Source organism: Emydura macquarii, unplaced genomic scaffold, assembly GCF_026122565.2.
Source record: "Emydura macquarii macquarii isolate MOO-44397 ecotype Brisbane River unplaced genomic scaffold, CSIRO-AGI_Emac_v2 contig_1790, whole genome shotgun sequence".
NCBI classification, from domain to species: Eukaryota; Metazoa; Chordata; order Testudines; family Chelidae; genus Emydura; species Emydura macquarii.
In genome coordinates, this window is record NW_027131927.1 from 28,498,597 (window position 1) to 28,519,531 (window position 20,935).

Sequence of the window (20,935 nt, forward strand, 5' to 3'; positions counted from 1 at the left end):
AGTTAAAATTCTTGTGCGGGAACTTCTCCATTTTGACCTTCCTCACATTCATCTTACCAATTTCAGGTGCATTCTCAAAATATTTTTGGTCTGTGCCTCTGACTATGTGATCCCCTTTTGAGTCCTTCCATTGACTCAACTTCACCAATGACACTAGTCTAAATTGCTTATTTGTTCATTTTTCCCACTTCACATTTTCTTTCACGACTCCACACACAAGGGGCAACTACTCCGTAAATGCAGCTGTAAAGCCACTTCTCTGTCCTTCTCAAGACCTACTTCTGTCATGATGCCTATGGTAAACTGCCAACTGATAACAGTAGCCAGCAGAGACTACTGATATCCTTAATATCCCCTGTTTTATTTGCATTATATTTCTTTTTAAATCTGATTTAGCGAGCCTCTGTAACTACGTTGTTATCTTTGTCCACCTTCCACAACTCCCTCCATTTTGTTACACCACCTTGTCACATCCTATGTTAATGTAAACTGTTTGCTCTTTGTTACACTAACTCCCTTGTGCTATTTACATTCTTGGAGGCACTAACTACCTCATACAATGTACTATGCGTTTGGGCCATGATTTGATTAGGGCCACTTGGCTGTACTTCAGTGCCAATAGCAGTAGTAATAATGTTCTCTCATAATTTTCTTGTGAGGCTATAGTCTTGAAGAAACCTCTTTTATTGGTGCTTAACTGGAGAGGAAGTAGTATGTTTTCCTCTAGCCAGTTTTTGAACCAAATTGTAGCCTAAGAAGTGTGTACATACTGACCCAAACAGCTGTTTGGGACAGATGACTTGTATTGCAATACAATTCTGATCCAACTCCCAGTGAAATCTGTGGGGTTCTGCCATTTGTTATCATGAGAATCAAAGAGGACTTTGATTTGCAAACAATGTGAATAATCAGTGCTATAGAAATTATTTTAATGGCATATATGATGGTTTACTATAGACATGTGGAAGCTGAGACATGAAGGCAACTTGTCCATTCAAAGAATACCGGATGAGTTGCAGTGCATACATACTGCTAAGTTCTCTTGGAAGATGAGATTATAAGCATAAATTGCAAAATGTAAAGGCTTTTCCCTATAAATGATAAGAGTATTGTTAAATATTTCATCATCAAAGTGCTGCATTTTATCGAATGCTTGTCCTCAAGTGTCACATTTGAAAAACTGTAATGACTATTTAACTAGCTATGTACAGTCCTTAGACTCTCCTGCAGTCAACATTATAGTTTTACATGGCTACAGCAAGACAATATAGGACAGGGGTGTCAAACAATTTTCATATGATGGGGCTGATGACATACTTTGCGATTTGGATAGCGCACCAGCGTGTTACTCTCTAACTCTCCTGTGTGGACCCTGCTGGCATATACAAAAAGGTTCCTTAGCATATGTTGTTGTTGTTGTCCTGTTTCAAACAACCTCAGTGCATGCTCATAGGGGAGTTAGAGCACAACACACTAGTATGCTCTACAAACCACATTCCTATAGTGCAGATTCCAGAGTCGTTCAGACAAGCCCAAAGATTCATGGGAATCCAAATGAAACTGTTCTGCAGGCTACATCTGGCCCGTGGGCCAAATGTTTGACACCCCAGTATAAAGTCTTTTTTAATGGCAGTAATATAATCAAACCACTTTCAGCACATTGCCTATCACTTTTAAAAATTTCTTTGTTCATAGGGTGGAGTTCATTTCTTTTGTTCCTGGGAGCTGAATAGGAGAAAGGGACATTTCAGGTTAGCTTGATAAAGGTAAGACAACATCTATTGATAAAGATAAAATAATATTCATTGTTATGAGTTTATAGTAAGTTTGTCAATGGAGGTGTGTGCCTATGAGGTTTTTTTTTACTTAGTGTTTTTGTAGTAAGTTAAAGTCAAGTGTTTGATAACATAATTTGTATAATGAATGGAATGTGTACTTCTACCACAGGTATCAGTAAAACCCCTGGAGATAAGAAAGTAGGTGTAGATCAACATGACAAAGTGAATATCAATTTGTTATATGATTAGTAACTTGTGGCATTTCCTATCCTTCACTGAATTTAAAGTATTGGCTTGTTCAGCTGTGGTTCTCTTCATGAAACATTTGCAGAAGCTGTAAGAGTTCTTAAGTGAGAATTCCATATTCTATCAGGCACTTCTTAAAAAACACACAGAAACATGTACTAGTCCTTTGCCTTTGTTGCATTAATGGATGATAGCACATTAGTTTTAGACAAGTTTTCTAAGGACTGTATTGTGACTTTGACTACATGCCTGCCTAGGGTTGTTCAGGGAGAGTAATCCCCTCTCTCCTCACTTATGTCCCTGATATTTGCAACTTTGGGACTGCGCTGGAGCAAACTGTTGCAGGCCTACAACAGCAGCAAACTCCTACCTCTTTCCTTCCTTGGATGAATGGGAGATAGGGAGGGAGTTGTGCCTCAGAAGGGTGTGCCTTAGCCACAGTGTCTCCCAGGGCTACTCCTGGGGTCGCACAGCCTATAGGTCTGTGCCAAAAGGCACACGGTAGCTCTAAAATATTACAATTTGCGACTGTACCCAACAATGGCCAAACTGATAAACAGAAGATGTGCAGGGTTTGAAAACTCTCATAACCCCGTTGTCTTTCCTCATTTCCACTTGGCCTTGTTTGAAGAGTGCTTGTAGCACACAACTGAACATCCATATTAGACTTGCATTCGCATCCCCTCGGTTGCACTGCACTATGAATACTCCATTTTTATATTAACATTTAGATTAGCTACTAAGATAGGAAACCCTACTCATACTTTTCAAAAGTTATGTAGTGTACAAGAGAAAACAACATGAAACACAGTATTGCAAAGCAATGCAGAACTTGCGGTCACAAAAAGTGTGTATGGGGAGGTGGGGTGGGTGGTTAAAGTCTTGGGCCTGTCTGCACACAAAAATCGTACCACTTTAAAAATATCAGTATATTTAAAGCAGTACAGTGTGACTGGAGTTGTATCTGTATAAAGGTGCCTTACGCAGGGAAATCTTATTCCTGTAGAAAAGGGGAATAATCTATAATGGTATAAGGCACCTGCATACCACTGTAACTGCAGCCACACCAAGGGGATTATACGTCTTTAACTGTTTTGGTAGAAAATCACACATCTAGCCATAGCAGTTCCATCTACCCAAAACAGTGTGAGGACAAGGCCTTATATATCTGATACTGCTATAAAAAATAATGTAGATTGCTTGTATGCTAGAGAGCTGATCAAGTCCACAGAAGCCAATAGAGGTTTTTCCATTCATGTCAATGGGCATTGGATCAAGCTTAATGTTGGCCAATTGCATCTTGTTAAATGTAAGTAATTCCACTGGCTGCAGTGGAGTCCCTCCAGATGTACCCTGGTGTACCTGAGATCAAAAACTAACTCTTTGTTTTGCAATGTAAAAGAAGAAAAAGACAGATCTTTGCCACTCATTCAAAACATTCACATTGTACTTAGTCTGAGTTCAGTTTAGCCTCAAATGCTCAGAGTTAAATTGTTGTCTAGTAAAATGTCAATTAAGTATAATGAATTGAGCCAGGGGTCGGGGGGAATCCTGCTATAGCAATAATGTGTTTTTTCAGTATTTAGAATTGCAACCTAATGACTGTAAGGTCATACATTCAGTTAGTGCAGAGGAGAGCGTTGCCTTGTTATCTTGATGAAAAGGTACCAGTAATAATCTGCAAATTAACTAATATGGCCCAAATCTAGTCTCATTCAGGCAGAATTCATGTTGAATTACATGGGAATTTTGAGTCAGGATTTAATTGAGCCCATAGTGTGTATTTTCTAGAGTATATGATATGATTGTTTATACCAATAAACTAAAATTACACACACAAAATTCTGGTACCTAATTTGCTAACTGTACTTGTTACCTAGCGTACTAAATTATTTGTATGTGACTAATGCGTGTCATGCCTGTGCAGGACTCAATTAGACTTTAATGCCCAGGCCTCCATTGGGGGCATTGCGGATCTGATCTGTTCCAGATGCACAGTGGAAGTAACACATCAGAGGGTGCAGCATACTCTCCCTTGTGCACCCAGTTTGCTCTGTTAGCTGTTGGGGGATAAAACAATACCACTGCTTTCTTCTTTTCCCTTTTGGAGTATTTTGCTCCCCAAAGGGTGCACAGAGAGAGCAGTTCTTATGCCTCAAGGATAGCTCGATATCTTGTTTAGGGAAGAAAAAAAAAAAAGTTAAATGGAGAAAAATTGAAACCATAAATAAACTTTACAGAGTTAAACTTGGTTTTAAGTCCACCATTTCTGTCAGCATATTAAGAACATCTTTAAAGGAAGCAATTTAATGGATATTTTTAGAAGGAGCAAAACACTTTATGGGGAAGTTAGATAATCTCCAAATAGACCAATAAAGAGTAATAGCACCATAATCACTAAGTTGCATTCCAGTACTATGGAGATACCATGATTTCCTCTGCTATTATAAAACAAAATATCCAGAGTTATATTGTTTGACTTTTTGCATTTGTTGTCTCCACAAGAAGATGCTGATTAAACCATCTTCAACTCCATTTGTCCACTGTTTTTTTGGGTAGGGATTGTATACATTTATTTACTGTATTAGTTATAGTATTGTTCTTTTATAATCTCTAGAATATTGTGCAGTTAATTAAAACTCAAAATAGTCAGTTATGCTTTTGTGGATTATATTTGTCTTAACTGTAAAGAAACGTGATCACTGTTGGCAAATCTTACAATAGTGATCCAAGATTCTGCAGTTTATCACATGGATATCCTTATGCAGCCTAAATCCTAAACTGGGATAAACTGGCCTAACTCCACTGACTTTAATGTCAGCCAGCTGATTGAAAGAGGGAAGTTAACACAAGCATCTAAGTAGCACATTTTATCCTTTCTGGAAAGAATCATTTTTACAATTGCAGTGGCAGTAGCTGCAGGATTGGGGAAATTTCTCAGGAAGAGTCAATTCTTTAATGTTTTTTTAAAAAAACTCTCTCTTCAAAAAAGACTGCTCTTAAGAACTGCCGTTAAATGATGGAGAAACACCCACAGACTTTCAATGCAAAAGCAATATTCTGCTCTTATTAATTTAACTCCCACTTGTAGATCATCCAGTGTTAACTCTCTCTTCCATGACAGTCTTTTATATCAAAAACTCTTTGGGGCAGGGACTGTCTCTATATTTGTGTCATCTGCAGCGTGGAGCACATGGTTTGGATTTAATAATGAATTATTATTGTAATTGAATGGAAAAATGTCAGAAACCAAATAAATCAGTGTTCTCCCATGAGATGATGGTCAGGTTTTTCAAGGGGATGGAAAGATTCTACCCTCAGGTTCGCGATCCGATCCCCTCCCCATGGGACTTAAATTTAGTCCTGTTGAGGCTTGCAGAACCTCCCTTTGAGCCGTTAGCATCGTGCCCCATACTGTTTCTCTCTTGGAAGGTCGCCTTCCTGGTGGCGATCACCTCAGCCAGAAAGGTCTCTGAGATCAAAGCCCTGATGTCAGAATCCCCTTATATGTCGTTCTTCAAGGACAAGGTCCAGCTGTGCCCCATCTGGCATTCCTACCAAAGGTGGTGTTGCAATTCCCCAATAACCAGGACATTTTTCTTCCTGTTTTCTCTCCAAAACCTCCCTAGACTGCTGAGGAACATTGGCTTCATACATAGGATGTTAGGCAGGCCCTCACCTTCTATATTGAGAGAAGTAAGCCCTTCCGCAAGTCCACACAACCCTTTGTAGCAGTAGTGGAAAGGAGGGGAGGGCTACCTGTGTCATCCCAAAGAATCTTGTCCTGGATAAAACCCCCTGTATCTGAGCTTGTTACGAGCATGTGAAGGTTCTGCCTCCAGCCATTCTGACCGCCTGCTCCCCAAGTGCCCAGGCTTTGTCAGCCATGTTCCTCGCATAGGTACCAGTGCAGGACATCTGCAGAGCCATGACCTGTCGTCAGTTTATACCTTTGCATCTCACTACGCTATCACCCAAAAGGCCCAAGATTACACCAGTTTCGGAAGAGCAGTGTTGCAGTCAGCGCATCTATGAACTCCAAGCCTATCTGCAGGAGTACTGTTTGTGAGTCACCGAGCATGGATTGGATATGAGCAAGCACCCAAAGAAGAAAAAATGGTTAGTAGCTTTCTGTAACGGTTGTGCTTTGAGATGTATTGCTCGTGTCCATTCCATGACCCACCGTTCTACCCCTCTGTTGGAGTTAATGGCAAGAAGGAACTGAGAAAGTGCGAGGCCAGCGGCGCTTCTTACTGCTTCTCTCTTGGAAGTGTATATGACATACCATCTATATGGATAGTAAATTAATTGATTCAGACTACCAATACTATTGTACTTTGTACCAAAATGAAGTATAACCCATTCACCTCAACTTAAGTTTTGCATTACTGTTTATGTAAGAAATGGTACAGTTGGGGGAAAGGGGTTGTTAGGAGATTTTAGCTGCAGATGGAGTAGCTGCAAAGTAAGTTGGCTCAATTTATCAATTAACTAAATTTTATTACAGTAGTATTGCGCTCTGAAAAGGGGAAATTTTCACCTATATATATTGCTACTTCCAAGCAAGTAAACCTTTTTAATATTTCCACCCCAAGGGCAAATTCAAGTGGACTTAAATACTGTAACCTTGTATAAAACACCGTGTGCAGCTCTGGCTAAATGCAATGCTTAATAGTGACAATTGGTGAAAATGGAGGAGTGATGATGGAGGAAGACAGTGAACTATCAGGAAAATGCTGGGGGAAAAATAGCTCTCTGGAGAAGGTAAATGGCAAGACTCTATGTGCTTGATTTTCCAGTGCCTGGCATCTGTGAAAAGAGGGCAATGCAACACTACCGAACTAGAATTTTCCACTCTCTTACAGTGGTGGTAGCGTTTTACATGTACTTTGTACAAGTGTAAATGGCTGCACAAGAGGCAAAGCATTAGAAAATTAGGCCCTATAACTCCTTGAGAGGAAAAGTTAGAAACAGTGGGATATATCCTAGCAGGTGTAAATTGACATAACTCGACTGAAGTCAATGGAGTTACGTTCCAGAGGGGTAGCCGTGTTAGTCTATATACAGCAAAAACAACGAGAGTCCTGTGTCAAGTTTGCATACGAGTTCTAGTTCTGCAGTCTGTTTTTGAAGTTTTTTGTAGAACTATGGCAACTTTCAAGTCAGCTACAGAGTGTCCTGGGAGATTGAAGTGCTCTCCGACTGGTTTATGGATGGATGTTACCATTTTTTATGTCTGATTTGTGTCCATTTATTCTTTTGCGTAGTGACAGTTCGGCTTGGCCAATGTACATGGCAAAGGGGCATTGCCGGCACATGATGGCATATATTACATTAGTAGATGTGCAGGTGAATGAGCTCCTTATGCTGTGGCTGATGTAGTTAGGACCTGTGATGGTGTCACTAGAGTCAATGTGTGGGCAGAGCTAGCAATGGGGTTTGTTGCAGGGATAGGCTCCTGGGTTAGTGTTCTTCTTGTATGGTGTACAGTTGCTGGTGAGTATTTGCTTCAGGTTAGTGGGCTGTCTGTAAGCAAGGATAGGTCTGCCTACCACAGCTTGAGCGAGTGAGGGATCATCTTCTAGAATAGGTTGTAGATCCTTAATGATGTGTTGGAGAGATTTTAGTTGGGGGCTGTAGGTGATGACCAGTGGGGTTCTGTTGTTTTCTTTGTTGGGTCTGTCCTGTAGTAGGTGACATCTGGGTACCCGTCTGGCTTTGTCAATTTGTTTCTTCACCTCTCCAGGTGGGTATTGTAGTTTTAAGAATGTTTTATGGAGATCCTGTAGGTGTTTGTCTCTGTCTGAGGGATTGGAGCAAATCCAGTTGTATCTTAAGGCTTGGCTGTAGACAATGGATTGTGTAATGTGTCCAGGATGGAAGCTGGAGGCATGAAGATACGTATTGTGGTCAGTTCGTTTTTGGTATAGGGTGGTATTAATGTGACCATCCTTTTCAAAGAGAAACTGCAAAGCTGGAACTCATCTGCAAACTTGACACAATCAAACTGGGTCTAAATTGGGACTTGGAATGGTTATCTCATTACAAGAAATAATTGTCACTGTTCACACATTCTCACCTCCTAATCAGTGGTTGTGAATAGGCTTCAGCTACTCTAACTGAATGGACTTTGCTTATACCTACCTTCCCCATTGTTGTTCCTTAGCCTTGGATGTATATATATACCTCCTATCTGATTTCTATTCCTTACATCTGACGAAGTGGGTTACAGCCCATGAAAGCTTATGCCTAAGAAATTAAATTTGGTAGTTTTTAAAGTGCTACAGGACTCTCGTTTTTTTTTTTTTAAATGGAGTTATGATAACTTATGTAAGTTGAAGATCTGGCCCAGTGAATGTTGAATGAATACCAGAGGGAGAGGGAAGGGAATAAATGAGGTGGAACTAAGCATGAACAATCGGAACTGAAGATGGAAACCTTACCGTTTCCTTAGCATCAATCACTTCTCAGAACAAGCTGTGATATAGAAAGTGTCACATTGGAGTGGGGTTTAACATCCAGCAGGCAGGAGCCCACCAAAATACATGTTCTAAGCCCTCTAGCTGTGAGGGAAGGTCTAGAGCATGCAACATTAACGGAAAAGCTGCTGCCGCCCAGATTATTTAACTTTAATATAAAAATGATCCACTCTGCATGGAGAAATGATATTTCTGATAATTGAGGAAGCAGAGTGAAAAAATAACCTGGGTGTGGGAAGGCACTAATAAGGTAATCTTCATGGACTTCGGAATCGAGAGCAAGACACACAAAAATCTTCCTGGAGAAAGAAGTATTTGGAGAGAAAGGTATTCCCTAACCTCTAGTCTTGACACTTGGACAAAAAAGAGCCGACAGAAGTAAAACAGCATTTATAGCAGAAGGAGTTGGAACAAATATGTGCAGTCCAAGCAAACAATGGAAAATTTTCATTAAGAAAACACATCTTCTGGGACCGTAAAGCTGTGAGTTAGCTACTGAAAAGAATGTGTGGAAGGTCTGGAACGAGAGAGAAGACAAATAAGATTTGAATTGACTCTGACTACTTTTACTGAACTTTGGCATGTTAGTATTATAATACTGTCTTTCTCAAGTATTATTTTATATTGGAATACCTGATCAATAGCATTCACTACAATTTATCTCAGAATATAACTGTGTTACCCATAAATACCTGAGGACATAATTTAGACCTACATTCATTGAAGTCAATGGGACTAAAGCACATGCTTACAATTAAGCACATGCTGTCCTGAGTGTAGGTATGGATCTAAGCACATGCTCAAGTGCTTTCTTCAAATTCCTTTAAATACTAGCAACCCTACTCATCATACACTTGAAACATTCGGGTGTCCATAATAACCAAACCTCTTGTGTATGTGTTATTGCTTAGGTGTAACCATGCATTTTGATCAGAATATTGCTAATTTATGAAATTAAGACTTGGCCTGTGTTTCAAAATTTTAAATTCTGATTATTATTGTTTCATACTTCTTTGACATAATAATATTTAAATAATATGCAGTCTGTTGCTATGCTGAATAAATAAAGGAATCTGAGAAATGGGAATACTTGTTTACAGAATTATGAAACAAAAGTCAAGGACTAAGCCTTCCTTAGAGATCATATTGTTGGATTGAGAAAATCAAAGTCTCACGTACCTGGCCCAAACCATGGTTGACATTTCAGATTTTTATTTCACCAGGAGACTCACTATGGTATTTTGTTATGTTTTAAACCCCACCGGTGTTAATTAGAATGAGCTAATTTTATAATTATTCCCAGCAGGCATATAAGTAATTCAGTCTCAAACATGTTTATTTTCTGAAGACACAATTTATCAAATAAGTGTTGAGAAACAACAAGTAGTTTGAGCAATAGGGGCATAATGCCTTTGTGAAACACAGATGTTTGAAAAAGTAGCGACATCTGTTAAAAAGTCATTCAAAGTGTTCTGACTAATGCAATCTCTCTCTATCTTTCTCTGTGGACATGGCCCTCTTATTATTGCTTACCCTTAATTTTAATGTTTATATATATATATGTATATATTTCTGTTGACTTTTGTTTAAATTCCAGGAACAAATCAATTATTCAGAAGTAATGACTCAAGAACAAAGTCATTCCCCTTTCTCGATGCTAGTTACCATTATGATGATGGTCAAGGAGGCTAACCCTGGTATAAACTTGAGATTTTTTTTAAATTTATTTTATTTTTAATTTTAAAATTAGTTGGAGTTTATTCCCAAAGGGGGTGGGAGGGGCTATAGTATGGTTCTTCCTGATGTAAAATATCAAAAACATTTGTTACTGTGATTAAATGATGGTTGACAGAGTTCAGAAGAAATATGGTCAACATATTCTGTGTGCGCACGCACAGATGTATTTTTAAAAATCCAGAGTGGGATATTGAACCAAGCTATGAAGGATTGCTGAAAATGATCAAGCTTGTGTTGTATTGAATGAATTCATTATAAAATAGCAAAGGTGCAGATTGACTAATGCAATGTTCTTTAACTCATTTTGGTATAACTTCAAAAGTAGATTTTTTTTGACAGTGACAAAAATTAAATGACCGGTAACTTCTTAGTTTCTATAAAATGCGAGGCTTATTCCTGTTTTGGGAAAATAATAATAACTGTGCAACTGCTAATGTCTAATAGCTCTCAAAATATTGTGCTTTTTGAGAGGTTTAAACATTTATTGAACAGTTAATATTTACTCAATATATTAGATTTAATTTATGTAGAAAAGGCTAAGTTTTATCTTGGATGTAATTGGCATTCGAAAGTAAGTTTTTAACATACCTTGTTCCTTAAATATTTCAAAGATGTTTGTTAAATAGAACTGTATTTACTGTATTACATACATAACTCTTTTCTCTTGAGACAAGTATCAGTTTGTGAAAAGGGGATCCTCATACAGTTTATTGGTGTGGGTAAATATGCAGGCTCTGATTTTAAAACTACCTATTTGTTCTTCTTTTCAGTGCAGTCTTTGATTTTATTTTCTGAAGCACAGAATCCAGGTGCTATAAGAAAGTTTTATTAGTTAGATGATAATATCTTTTCCTTTCTGTGTCAGAATTTGCAGTGTTAAGCGATTAGTCTTTATTGATCTTTTTTTCTCTTCTAAAATTGTTAGACTTGAAATGGTGCCTACATATTAATATCACAGATTAAACTTACAATGACTATTACTGGGATTTTAAAAGGGGCCTAAAGGAGTTACGTTCCTACCTCCCATTGAAAGTTAATGGGAACTGGACACTTGACTCTGGTAAGGCCCCTTTGAAAATGTTAGCCTACACTCTTAAAGCAAATCAACAAATTGGGTATCTAGTTATACAGTATGAATCTTAAAACATATAGTAAATGATTGTGGGTGACATTTTCAGGCTGCTTTATGCCTGTAAAATGACAAGAAAAGTTTCTTAAAATTTCTAGTATCAGAGTGGATATGAGCATTGCAGAATGAAGTTATTGGAATGGAAAACTGGAGTCTAAATTAGGATTTTAAATCTGAATCTTTGTCCCTTCCCAGGCAAACTCTCACTGGCCTCTGTAGAATAGAAATACAAATGTGCAGGTCCTAAGAAATAATTGGTTATATTCTGGCTTTTCAGTGAGTTCTAGCCAACTTTCTTAAGATTATTTGGTGACAGGTTCCATAAAACATACCACTGTTATAGCTTCATTGAAAATCAGAGCTTTAGTTAGAGTAGACTTTGGGGCTTGGGGAGAAGCCCCCTTTTGAGGACTTAAGTAGGATTTACTTGGTGCATAGGCCTTGTACTGATCTTCTGCACCGGTGCATTCCACCGTAAAGATGTTTAGTTGTCAGGTCACTATCCCAATTTCCCTGTTAGGATTAGCCCTATCGAACTTTTTCTAACTTGGCTAAAGTAAAATTTGTTACTCACTCTCTACTTTAATTGATATCTGTGCATATGTAAATGTTTATAATTTTTTTTTAATTGATTGCTGTATTAAATGGTCCCTTAAAACCTGAAGTCTTCATGGAGGAGAGGGTGATGCTCACTGTGGTTAATCCAAAGTCCATTGAAGTCAGTGGAAAGACACCTATTGACTTTAGCAGCCTTTAGAACAGAGCCTCTAACAAATAGAGATATTTTATATTGGTACAGGTTAGTTTATGAAGACAAGCCATACTGATGTGTGCTGCTGTTTTTCTTGCTATGTTGAGTGATAGTGGTGTGGTATGTGTATCTATTGCAATCTCAGTTACTAAAAGGTTCTGCCATTAATTTCTGCAGCAACATATACAAGGTGATGTATGCTTACTCTGTCCATTTCCTTCCTTTATATAAGTTCTATAGGTGTGACTACGTTAACACTAAGGTTGGTGGGGTTTCTTTAAAATCAGACATCAAATTGTTTGGGATTCTTTATCTTCAGCATTTCACATAAAATGTAACTGTAAGGGTTTAACCACTTTTCAAGTTCTTTTTTTTTTCTTTGCATTTTTTTAAAGTTTAGGTTTAGTACTTTATTTTTTTTACTTTTACTTTAGACATACTTAACTGGAGCATGGATTTTGCAACTTATCTCACTATCAAGTTTTTTGCCACTAAGAAATCTTATTGTTTTGTAATAACAATTTAAGTTCAGAAGTTGGGCTTGAATATTGGGAGCACCGAGTTAGATAAATGGGAACTAATGTGTAATCTTTATCCAGTCTTGAATTTTTGCTATGGAAAGCAGATGTAATATATGTTTCTTATCATTTGGATTTTAGTGGATTTTCAACTCTAACTAGCATTTAAATAATTACAGATTTGTAACCCTTCTGAAACAAATAACATAAATCTAAGGGCAATAAAGTTCAATACATATCCCCATAAACAGAAGCCATCATGTCATTTGTTAAAACTAAAGAACATCTGTGATATTATTTCCAAACAAAAAAAGTTGTACATTTTAAAATTGAAGTTGCTGAAGTAACATAAAATTAAAATTTCATAATAAATATAAAAAGTTACAGATTTAAAAAACAAATCAAACACTTACTCATTAAAAGTATGGAAAGATGCACATAAAGTTTTGAATATCCTTACTTTACATACATTCTCTAACACAAGCTAGAAATGTGAAAATTAGCATTAGACAGTACATACATTTTTGACTCCAGGATAAAGTAATAAACATATTTCATTTTTCAACTTATAGAAAGGTTAATAATACTGGCTTTCTGCTTGAAATCATTAGCAGATCTGTAGTAACTATAACTGTCTTTTATGAGACTACATAAATCCTTAAGGGAATATCATGCTCACAACTTGTAGCTGTAGAATACTAACTTTTAATTATGTAAACGGTTCACAGAGAACTATGGCTTTGCATTTAATAATTATATTTAAGTAAGACCTCTTCCTACACAGATAGCTTCATCTTTTTTTTTTTTTTTCTGACTAAAACTTTTTTAGACGAACTCCAATAACTAGATAAATGCAAATTAACAGGCACTGTAAAATGCATTTCACTCTAAAACTTGAAAAATGTCTATTTTCAGTATTGGATTGGGTGTACTTGTTCATTCGAGTTCTAGAAGTATTGCCAGTTTTAGTAGTATTCCCCATTTTAAGTACAGCAAGAAATATCTCTGGAAACTAGTATCTTAAAAACCAGAATGAACTTTGTGACTGCATTGGCGTAACCATGCTGTGTTTATTTTTGTATGTGTAGCAAAATAAACCCCCCACTGGTTAGTGATCTTGGTTTTGCTACACTCTTTGGAAGTCTGCTTTACACAGGCTTGGTCTACACTTAGGTTGTTGGGGCAGTCGGCGGCAGTCGACGGGAGATATGCACGCTAAGTAGAGAAATAAGTGAAAACAAACCAGAGATGGGGCTTGATAATCCCCTTCACTTACTGGGCTTATCATAATGTACTTTCATTGGTTTAACTGCAGTTACTCCTGATTTTGCACCAGTGTGAGAGATTCAGGCCATTGGCGTTTAGGAGACTGAGAGTTATATATGGCAGCTGTACTGATATATATGCCGGCTAGTATATTACAATTGGAACACTTGAAGATGTAGACACTGAAAAGTCACTGTCCCAACTGATCTTAAAAGCCTGTGTGGCACACTATAATAGAACTCATAAAGAAATTCTTAACTGTATGTTATTGAAATAAACTGTCTCCTAATGAACAAGTTTTCAAAGGACACAACATTAGCACAGAGAACACAAGAACATTCTCCTATAAACAGGCAAAGTAATACATTAATTCATGTATTATATAAATTATTTTTATCCAGTCAACAGAATATGTTACAGTGAAGGATCCCATATTAGAAATATTCCTGGAGCTGAAAATGTTATGGTCTCTTCCAGCATAATCAACTAGTTTAAAGCATTATTTTTTAACTCAGTAGGTTAACTGAACATAAAACATTTATAATACACTCCAGTCCACAACAATTTAGACAAAACATTTACATAACTAAACATATCCGAGGGAAAAAGCAAACACAATATAGTGTACCATTAAAGTTCTTGAAATAATTACGAGGTGTTGTTTTTTGAGAGACTTTGCTCTTAAATATTGTTTCATAGGTTTTTGAATAAGGGAGTACTTCTCTTGATGGGTGAGGTGGCTGGCAAAATAAAATTCAAAGACATCCTGATCTACCAAAGAAGAAACAGAGAATAATAAATATTTTAGCAAGTGTGATTATTTTAGCTGGGGAAATCCCAGGTTCATAAACAACCATTCCTCCCGCACCTTTCCATTTCATGTAGTTGTCAGTTTTTGGCATTTGGGTCCCTGAAGCACATAACAACGTGCTCCAGCTTCTTGTGCAAAACATTTTCACAGTTGTAAACAGTGGCCAAGCTGTGTTGAAGGACACTTAGTGAAGGTTCTAGACAAAGGGTTGCAGTATTGGGGGATCCTCTCTGATTGGGAGGAATGATGGATTACAAACAGGATAATGTCCAGTAGTACAACAGTTGCTGGACAGTCCCAAGGGGCTTTTGTGCTTTGGCCTATATACCATCATATCCTTGTGATGAAATAGTACTTTTATTCTTAGACAATTAGAGCTGGGAAATATGGAGATTTGGAAAATTGTTCCAAAAACACCATGGCTTTTGAAATTATAAGCCTTTAAAATCCACATATATGTGTTGCTCATATTCATTCCAACAGAGGTGAGTGCGCGCCCCGTGCACGAGTCTCCGGAAGCTTTTTCTGCCTAGCAACCCCCGCAGGGTCGGCTCCGGCGCCCCCTGGAGTGCCGCGCTCATGTCGCGGTACATATAGCGCCGCCGACCCCGCGGGTCCCCAGTCCCTTCTTTCTGCCGACTCCGACAGAGGGGACGGTGGGTGGGTTTGGAATGAATATGAGCAACACATCTCGAAGAACAACAGTTACTGGTAAGTAACCCTGTTTTCTCTCTTCGAGTGATTGCTCATATGCATTCCAACAGAGGTGATTAATTAGCCATACCTTTTGGAGGTGGGTAGGAGTCACAGACGAGCAGCCCCTTTCAATACAGCTCTGCCCACGGTCGCGTCCTCTCTAGCCTGCTGCACGATGGCGTAGTGGGACGTAAAGGTGTGTACGGATGACCAGGTCGCTGCTCTGCAGATATCTTGCAGGGGTACCCGTTCCAGAAAGGCCGCTGATGAGGCCTGGGCTCTGGTAGAATGTGCGGTGACTGGACCTGGGAGTCGCAGTTTCGCCAGCTCGTAGCAGGTTTTTATACACTCGGTGATCCAGTTGGAGATGCGCTGGCTGGAGACAGGTGAGCCCTTCATCCGGTCCGCCACTGCTACAAATAGCTGTGTTGACTTCCGGAACGGCCTTGTTCTGTCGATGTAGAAGGCTAGGGCTCGTCTGACGTCCAGTGAGTGCCATCTCCGCTCCTCCTCCGAACCGTGTGGTTTAGGGCAGAACACGGGAAGGAAGATATCTTGGTTATAATGAAACTGAGACACCACCTTAGGTAAAAAGGCTGGGTGAGGTCTCAGTCGCACTTTGTCATTAAAGAAAACCGTGTATGGGGGTTCCGAGGTTAGTGCTCTGATTTCGGAGACCCTCCTGGCCGATGTAATGGCCACAAGGAAGGCTACCTTCCATGAGAGGACGAGCAAGGGGCATGTAGCCAGAGGCTCGAAGGGAGGTCCTGTCAACCTGGAGAGTACCAGGTTGAGATCCCACAGAGGCACCGGGTCACGGACCTGCGGATATAGCCTCTCTATCCCCTTGAGGAACCTAATGGACATAGGGTGAGAGAAGATCGACCTTCCTTCCAGAGGTTCATGGAAGGCCGAAATGGCCGCTAGGTGTACCCTGAGGGAGGCCAATGCCAAGCCCAACGACTTCAGGTGGAGCAAATACTCGAGGATCGCCTGAATGGGCGAACAATTGGGTGGGACACCCCTGGAGGCCGCCCAACCCGTGAAACGCTTCCATTTGGCCCTGTACACGACCTGGGTAGATAGTTTTCTGCTACCCAGCAGGACTAGTTGGACCTGCGCCGAACAGGCTCTCTCTCCCTCCGTCAACCACAAAGCCTCCATGCTGTCAGGTGTAGGGAGTCCAGGTCTGGGTGTAACAGGCGACCCTGGTCCTGGGAGAGCAGGTCGTAGCGTTTCGGAAGTGGTATTGGCGTGTCTATAGAGAGGTCTAACAGGAGGCTGTACCAGTGTTGCCTCGGCCACGCCGGGGCAATGAGGATAACATTGGCTCTGTCTCTCTTTATTTTCAAAAGTACTTTGGGAAGCAGTGGGACGGGGGGAAAGGCATACATGAGAGTCCCCGTCCACTGTATGAGGAAGGCGTCTGAAATGGAGTTCGGGTCTCGCCCCCGGAGGGAGCAAAACCTCGGACACTTCTTGTTCGATGCCGATGCAAATAGATCTAGTTGGGGAACACCCCACTTGCGGAAGAGAAAAGTTATCACCTCCCAGTGTAGTGACCAATCGTGGCGGGGTGAGAACGACCTGCTGAGGCGGTCCGCCTCGTCGTTCCTGACCCCCGGGAGGTGAGAGGCCGACAGGTGAAAATCGTGTCTCACCGCAAGATCCCACAGCTGCATCGCTTCCTGGCAGAGGGTCGATGAGCGAGCCCCCCCTTGCCTGTTTATATAAAACATGGCAGCAGTGTTGTCTGTCAAGACGTGAACCACCTGACCCTTCAGGAATTTGAGGAATACTTTGCAGGCCAGGTGGACTGCTCGGAGCTCCCGTATATTGATGTGCAGGTTCCTTTCCTGTGCAGACCAGAGGCCCTGCGTGCTGAGGCCTCTGCTCATGTGGGCCCCCCAACCCACATCGGAAGCATCCGTAATCAGGGTTAGGGAGGGTGTCAACTCTGCAAAGGGGACCCCTCGCAATACTTCCCCGGGGTTCGTCCACCAAAGTAATGAGCTCAGTACCGCAGTTGGGACAGTGACTACCCGTCCGAGGGAGTGCCTGGCCGGAGCGTATACAGAGGCCAACCACCCCTGCAGGGGTCTGAGTTTGAGGCGAGCGAGCCTCACGACATAGGTGCAAGCCGCCATGTGACCCAACAGTTGAAGGCAGTGCCTGGCTGTGGTCGTGGGCGACCTGTGGAGATTGTCTATAATGGTGGTCATTGTCTCGAAGCGGGGCTGGGGGAGGAAGGCCCTGGCTTGAACTGCATCCAGAGTGGCCCCTATAAAGTCTATACGTTGTACTGGTGTGAGGGTGGACTTCTGCTCGTTTATGAGCAGACCCAGCCTGCTGCATATCGTGCAAGTTAGAGCCAGGCTGTTTTGGACATGGGTCCTGGACCGGCCCCGGATTAGCCAGTCGTCTAGGTAAGGGAAGATCTGGACTCCCCTGCGGCGGAGGTGGGCCACCACCACCGCCATACATTTCGTAAACACCCTTGGGGCCGAAGAAAGGCCAAAGGGGAGGGCCGAGAACTGGTAGTGGGCACCCGCTACCTGAAATCGTAAAAACCGCCTGTGGCCCGGGAGGATGGAAATATGAAAGTAGGCATCCTGTAGGTCGAGGGCAGCAAACCAATCTCCTGGATCTAGTGTGGGGATGATGGAGGCTAGGGAGACCATGCGGAACTTGAGGCGTCTGATGAACCTGTTTAGACGCCGAAGGTCCAGAATAGGCCTGAGGCCTCCCTTTGCCTTGGGGATAAGGAAATATCGGGAATAGAACCCCCTGCCTCTGTCCTGAAGAGGAACCTCTTCCACCGCCCCCAGGAGGAGGAGGGCCTTCACCTCCTGAATAAGGAGCTGCTCGTGAGAGGGGTCCCTGAAGAGGGACGGGGTAGGGGGAAGGTCCGGTGGGAAGGTAGAGAGTTGCAGGGCATAACCTCTTCGAATTATACTCAACACCCAGCGGTCGGAGGTTATGTTCTGCCACTCGGGAAGGAACGGACGTAGTCTGTTCGTGAAAGTCCGAGTAGACCAGGAGATGGGGGGCGCCACCCTCGGGCGACCCGTCAAAACTGCCGCTTGGCACCCTTTTGTGGCCCTTGCTGGGAGCCCCCTGCTGGGCCTTGGCGGTCCCGACGATTGCCTTGTCGGAACCGATCCCTGCCCCGTCTCGACTGAGGGGGTCTCGGAGGTGGTCTCGGGGGAGCCTGCTGGTGTTGCTGTCTAGGGGGGCGTGGTCGACCTTGCCTCCTAGCTGCTTGTGGGACATAGAGACCAAGGGATTTCAAAGTGGCTCTGGAATCCTTTAAGGCGTGCAGCTTTTCGTCTGTTCTATCGGAGAACAGGCCACTTCCCGTAAAGGGCAAGTCCTGAATGGCCTGCTGCACTTCAGGCGAAAGTCCAGAGGACTGCAACCAGGATGCCCTGCGCATTACTATGCCCGAAGCCATGGCCCTCCCCGCTGCGTCCGTGGCATCACTAGCCGACTGCAGGGCCGCGTTGGCTACTAAGGAGCCCTCCTGGACCAACGTATTAAAGTCTGCCAACATATCTTGGGGCAGGCCAGGAAGGAACCTCTGGAGGGAGGACCACAGGTTCAGTGTATAGCGCCCCAGTAGCGCCTGATAATTGGCCATACGGAGCTGCAGTGCCGCTGTGGAGTATATCTTTCTCCCAAAGAGATCCAGTTTCTTACTCTCTTTATTTTTGGGAGTATTTGCATGTGTCCCCTGCCTATCCCGCTGATTTACAGCGTCCACGACCAGGCTGCCAGGAGCTGGGTGGTTAAACAAATACTCAAAGCCTTGCAGTGGCACATAATATTTCCTCTCAGCTGTTTTGGAGGTAGGAGCCACTGAGGCTGGGGTCTCCCAAAGGGGCTTAACAAGCTTAAGTACACTCTCATGCACTGGGAGTGCCATTCTGGTTGGACCTGCTGGCCCGACAGCTCCAAAGAGGGGGTCCTCCTCCTCTACCAGCTCCTTGATGTCTAGCTTTAAGTTCTCCGCCAGACGCTTGAGGAGCTCTTGGTGAGTTTTAAAATCCGGCAACGGGGTCCCCCGATCTCTCGCCGTTGCCTCTGCTGGGGAGGAAGAGGAAGACTGGGGAATTGGCCCCGTGGATGGGCCTTCCAGAGGATCAGACTCTCCCTCTGAAGAGTCTTCCTCCACCCCCTGGCTTTGTAGGGGGGTGGGGGGTGAGGTCCCATAGAGGGTACCGAGCCAGTGCCCTGTGTGGGCTGAGGTGCCCATTGCCAATACGGCCATTGCCAAGGCCCTTGCGGCCATGCCGGTACCGCTCCCGGTGCCGGGTATGACCCTTGCGGTGCCGGCCCCGGTGCCGCATAGGAGGAGACTGGTTGGGTGAGGGAGCCGTGCGTGTGGTGTCTCCTAGATCCGCGGCTCCTATCTCCCCGCTCCCGAGAAGTACTCCGAGATGCGGAGTCCTCCCGTCGGTAATGATGACGCCGGCGTGGGGGGAGCGGCTGGAGGAAGAGGAGGAATGTCTCCTATGCGCCTTTAACTTGGCGTGGCGTTTATGAGGTGGGGACCTGGAGCGATGTCTTGGCGTCGGTTCCCTTGTATGCGGTGCCGTGACTGTCGGTGCCGCGTGATCCGGTGCCGGGGCCCGTACCCGGCTGTGCGTTGGTGATGTGGAGCCCCTTCGAGTATCTGCCGGTGCCGGAGCGCTCTGAGCCACGGTGCCGACAGGGCTAGGGGTCTCGCGGCGCGCCTCCCTGTTCGTCTGCGGGCTACGCGGGGTGTGCACCGGGGATCTAGACCGGTGCCGTGACTCGGATTCGGCCACCGGGACCCGCACCGGGCTCCGCGTTGGTATCGAGCCCGGAGATGGAGAACGGTGCCGGCTACGCTCTGGGGACCGGGACCGGTACCGGGAAGCTGGGGAATGAGACCGGTGCCGGCTGCGCCTCGAAGCCGATCGGTGCCGGGAGCGGGATCGGTGCCGAGTGTCCCTAGGCGTAGAGCGCCTGGAGGAACGGGATCTCCCCCGAGATCGGTGCCGACCTCTGGTGGGTGAGCGCACCGAACTGCGTCTCTCGGAGCGCTCCCTCGGTGCCGAAGCATAGTCTGGTGATCGGCGCCGTGAGTCCCGGGATCGGGAACCCTCCGAGGCTGAACTATGATGCCTCTTGCCGGCATCTCGGGACCGCCCTTGCCGGCGCGGTGCCGAGGGGCTCAACGACCCGTGGTCGGAGCTGGGAGGGGAGCTGTCACTACCCCTCCCTGACCGTCTGGGGGGAGACCTTTCTCTCTGCCACCCACCGGGGTAACCCAGCGCGGGTTTACCCCGAGACGCTATTCCCGGACCCCTCAGCCGAGGGGGGGACGGAGGCGTGGGCATGCCCATGAGGGCACGAGAAGCCGCAAACGCCTCCGGCGTCGACGGTCCTTGCAGGGGCACTACCCCACCCCCCGGGGTCGGGGGAGGCTCCCTGCGAGGAGATGCCAGTGCCGACAAGTCCATGGCACGAGGCTGGGGCATCTCCTGAATCGCCCCCA

The 20,935-nt window shown here is 43.4% G+C and overlaps 1 protein-coding gene across 1 annotated transcript in view; it reads left to right on the forward strand.

The window, feature by feature from the left end:
- Window positions 1–20,935, forward strand: part of BMPR1B (bone morphogenetic protein receptor type 1B) — a 376,117-nt gene that overhangs the window by 69,455 nt on the left and 285,727 nt on the right. The window contains exon 2 of the mRNA XM_067557217.1: window positions 1,696–1,766. The gene's annotated coding sequence lies outside the window, so the exon portion shown is untranslated. The remainder of the gene's footprint in view (window positions 1–1,695; window positions 1,767–20,935) is intronic.